Here is a 5,208-nt window from a genome sequence, read left to right on the forward strand (position 1 = left end):
ACGCCTTTAAAACAAGAGGGAGTAACCAAAAATCCGCCCACCGTCAACGCCGCCAAAGAGCTTCACGCATATTCAATCAGGACCCATATAAAGCCTCTCAATCATTTACCCAGCTTTTAAGTCTTTTTATTCTTCGCAAACAACGTTAACTTCTCGGTCTTTTTTTTTGTCCTTCCTCTATTTGCTCTGACGCCAATAGTTAGACCCTGGATGCACCGAAATTCTTTCCCTTGTCCTGCATTCAAGTCCTTCCAAGAGGCGCGAAACTCTGGATCAACAAATTTTCAAAGAGTGAAAGGAGTTGTGCGATACATTCTCTTCAGCTTTTCTGATTTGAACATTTTGGGTTTTGGTTGTCGTTGCACAAATCAAACTTTCTTGAAACACTAACAAAAAACTGTGTTGATGTAATTTCTTGTTTGGAAGTGAAAGAGCTTGTTGGAGGCTAAAAAGATGATATACGTGATCTGTTAAAAAAAAAATTCAAAGAGCGACGGAGATAATATTTTTGAGACGCGTTTTAATGCTCAAATCAGCTTAGCGAAAAAAATAACGAATGGTTAAGGGAAGCATAGAGTAGAGTTGAAAATTTGTTAAAGGTTGTCTACTTTACCTTTTATATCTTACAAAGGATGACATAATTGGTAGAATTATTGAGGTAGCAGTCAGAGTTAGTGTTGATGTGGCTTCAAGATGTGAAAAAAAAAAAAGGAAGAAAATTTTTTTTTGGGATTTCTCTGCTTTATTTGTTTTCGATGCAGAGCAAATAAGAGAAGGTAAAAGGAAATTAAGAGTTAACGGTTGATAAGAAAATATGAGGATCTTTAAACACCTGTGAACATATTGCAGGAGAGTATATGAGGTGTTATAATGATTTTGGAGTCACTCGATGAATTTAAAAATAATTAAAAAAATAAAATCATCATTAATTTTTTTATTAAATGTAATTAATTATTTATTAAAATTTATTTTTTTAATAAAAAATTTAAAATTAATTAAAATTTATTAAAAAAATAATTTTGAGGTTTACGAAATAGTTTGAATCCAAAAATTAGTTATGCATAGAGAAAAATTAACACCTCACAATGCTCAGAACGTTCATTTAAAACGATATCAATTAATTATATATTATTCATTAATCTTGAAGAAAATAGTTTTAATTTGAATGTTTAAAAAAAATAATTTTCTTGACTTTATTTATCAAAATTTTTATCTTTTTATTCTTTTTTATTATTGTTTCATTTTTATTTGAGAAAAATAAATTAAAATCTTTTTATTGAAAGAATTCTTAAAATATTCTAATATGTTGGTAACATTAAAATAAAAATTTTTCTCATTTATAAATTTCTTAGACATTACTATTCTGAATACCTTAAAATCCCATCCTCGGAGGTATATATTTATTTTTCATAAAAATAGGGACATGCATTCAATGTGAATAAAAAAATATTGATGCACATATTTTACTTTTTTCTAAAAAAATTCTTTGTTTTTTTTTTTTAATTTATATATATATTTTTATAGAAAAAAAGAGAAATTTTATTATATTAAAATTTTTTATAAATATTTCAATATACTGATAGTATTTTAAAAACTTTCCTCACCTAGAGATTTTTTTTAAAGTATAATTATTCGAAATACCTTAAAATCTCATCATCGGATAAAATTTTTTTTCCTTCATTTTTATTATTTTTATTTATTCATTTTATTTTATTTTATAGAAAAAAGGATATTTTTATTGTATTAAAATTTTTTTATAAATAATCCAATACATTGATAGTATTTTAAAAAAATCTTCTCTCATAGAGATTTTATAGGTATCGCTACTTAGAATACATTAAAATCTCATGTAAAATTTCTTTTTCTTATTTTTTAATTATTTTTTTTCCAAATTTAAAATTATAACAAATTTAGAAATTATTTTCATTTATTATTATTATTTTTAAAAGATATTTTTTTTTGGAAATTTTGAAAATTAAAATATATATGAACAAGAAAATAAATAACAAAATAATAATAAATATATATAAATAAATAAATATAAAATTACCTAAATTGACTGGTCTGGAGCGATTCAATAGCTTTAACTTAGTTCAGTTCAATTGAACCGACTTTAATTTGGCAAGGAAATTGGCGGTTCAATAACGGTTTGGTTCTGATGAGTGGTTGAGTTAAACCAATTAAGGATTGATTAAGGGGGGCTATGGTAGGTCAGGTGAGTGAGTTTCGAGTCCATCTACAGGTTGACACACGGATCTAGGAGGTCCTATACGGCGTTGTTTTGGGCTTCTTTCTTTTATATAAAAGCCATTTTTTTTTCAGCTCATTTTCATCCTTTTTAAAAAAAATTTTCAAAAAGTCTCTCTCAACCTTCCCAACAGACCTAGAATTTGATCACCATCCGTCATGCCAATAATTGTGCTCCTTGCCATTACTAGTTGCTGGCCACCGTGCCAGTTATTGGAAAGCCCAAAAAACTCTATAAAAGCTAATCTCTACGCCCTTTAGATCTAGCTTTCTTTTCACTAGAAAAAAATCATAAACAACCTAAACCTAAGTAAAACCCTTTGATCCAAACCTAAAAAAATAACTAAAATCTGCTGTTTTTTTTTTTTTTTCCTTTGGTGTTGGGTTCCCAGCTCGAAGGGATTGTGTTTTTTTTTTTTGTTGGACAGAAGCTTTTTTTTTTTTTTTTTAGTTTTTGGTTGCTTTTTTTTGGTAGAGTTTGTCCTATTTTTGGTTTTTTTTTTTATGGCATAGTCTCCCTCTTTTTTTCTCTTCTTTTTGTTTGGTCATTTGGAGGCTTAATTTATAAAGCTAGCTTAAGGACATTCCCCCACGTTTCCAGCCATAATCCCCACTACAAAGGATATGGCGACAAAGGGCAATTGCAGCTGTTAGGGCAATTAGTGGCTTAGGGGGCAAGTGGTAGCTCCAACAAGTGGGTTACAACCCACTGCTAGTGTACCTTTATTTTTTTTATTATTATTTTAATACCATTTAAAAATTAACAAATAAAATTAAACTAAAGCTAAATAAACAAAAATGGGCCCTCAAATGGGCTCTGTCTTGGGCCTAGAGCTAAGGAAATTGAAATTAGGCCTTGACCCTAAAAACATAATAAAACTTGATGAATTTAAAATCGAGACCCAATTTAGAGAACTCGAACAAATTTGGTGTCTACAACTACCTCTCTTTGCTCATTGTTGAGAATAAAAAATAAGATAAAAAAAGATAGCAATTTTTTCGAAGTCAAAAGTTTTTTTTTTTAGTAAATTAGAAAACTCCTCTCCTTAGAAATTGAACAACTTTAAAAATCAAATCAAAATACTCTTCTTACCAAAAGCTCAACAACTTTTAAAAATTTAAAATATTCTGCCTGAAGGACTTATGAATCTTGACATAGAAAGCTCTACTAAGCAAAGGCTCAATGACTTTAAAATTTTGAAAGACTCTTTAAACAAAGGCTCAATAACTTTTAAAAAATTTCTCATCTTAAAAATAGCTCCTCTAAGCAAAAGCCTTGAAAAATGCTCCTCTAAGTAAAAGATCAACAACTATAAAAAAACTTATCTTGAAAAAAATTTTTTTTTTTTTTAGGATTGAAGTTTCTTCTTTGATCATTATCCTTACTCGAAAGCCAAAATTCTATTTTTCATTAGGAAATGAAAAATCCTTGTCCTGGCTATAACTTGTGATATCAATTGTTCATGGATGCATGTATTAAATGCCTTAGATGCAATGCAAATAATGCAATCAAAATTAATTACTTTCAATTGTGGCAAAAGGTTCTTAAAATCTCTCGTTTTTTTTGCTTTGATCATCAAAATTCTCAACAATTGTCATAGAACCATCTTATTCTTAATGTCTGATCATTGTGTTTTTTTCTCAACAATATTTTTTTCCAAAAGTCCACAATATCAATGTCTTGTCATGCTTTTCTTATTATTTTTTTACTTGCTTTTATCAACTTTCAAAAAATAATGTTGAGATCTTTCGTGTTATTGATTTTTCATCATTTTAAATTTAAGAAAAATAAAATACAATTCCTTTTATTATTTGAAAAGTGAACAAAGATAGCAAATAAGATAGAGGAATGGATAGGCATTACTTCCAAAGAAAACATATTTCATTAAATAGATAATAAATGCATGGCAACAAAAGTGTTTAGGTAAGAACAAAAAGCACCCTAACAATGATTACAAGATAACCATGAATAAATTATTCCCAGATTCTTTCTCTAAAACTCAATATGATGACTTCCTTGATTTGTTAGAATTCGTCAAACTACGTTTGCCCCTGTGTTGCAAGGTTATCTCCTGATGATGCTTTTCATTTGTATCCAAGCTGCCTTTTCAAGTTCCCAACTTTGATATAAACCCTTTTTATTTTATTTTTTTTTTCTTTATCTTTTTTTTAAACAAAGTATCTTTTCATAGCATCTGAGTTATTAGATTAGGTATATCATTTCCATCCATTTCTACTAAAATCAATGCCCCACCAGAAAAGGCTTTCTTTACCATATACGAACCTTCCCAATTTGGTGTTCATTTTTTTTATTGTCAGGTTGATTTGAAAGGATCCTTTTCAACACTAAGTCTCCATCTCAAAAGCAACAAGGGTGAATTTTCATATCATGTGCTCTCATCATCTTTTTTTGATACAATTGGCCATGGCAAAGTGCTATAAGTCTTTTATCTTCAATGAAGTTCAACTACTCATAGTGATTTTAAGCCCATTTTGCTTATTCTAGCTCGATTTTCGTGAGAACTCTTAATGAGGAAATTTTCACTTTAACTGACAGCATAGCTTTCATTTCATAAACCCACGAAAATAGGGTGGCCCTAGTAAATATTTGAACTGATGTTCTATAAGCATGCAAGGTAAAAGGTAATTTTTCATGCCAATTTTTATAAGTATCAGTAATTTTTTCTAGGATTTTTTTTCATATTCTTTTTTGTAGCTTCTATTGCCTCATTCTTCTTCGAATGATATGATGTCGAATTACGATAATGGATGTTGAACTAAGCACACATTTCATTCATCATTTTACTGTTAAGGTTTTTAGCATTATTATAAATAATTGTCTCTAAAAGTCTATATCTATATATTATCTCTTTTTTTATAAACTTGCATACCACTTATTGGGTCATGCTAGCATATGAAGTAGCTTCAACCCACTTTAAAAATAATCAATCATTACAAAGA

The sequence above is a fragment of the Durio zibethinus genome, chromosome 17, assembly GCF_047325235.1.
Source record: "Durio zibethinus cultivar Kanyao isolate XHJ-2024 chromosome 17, ASM4732523v1, whole genome shotgun sequence".
Taxonomy (NCBI): Eukaryota; Viridiplantae; Streptophyta; class Magnoliopsida; order Malvales; family Malvaceae; genus Durio; species Durio zibethinus.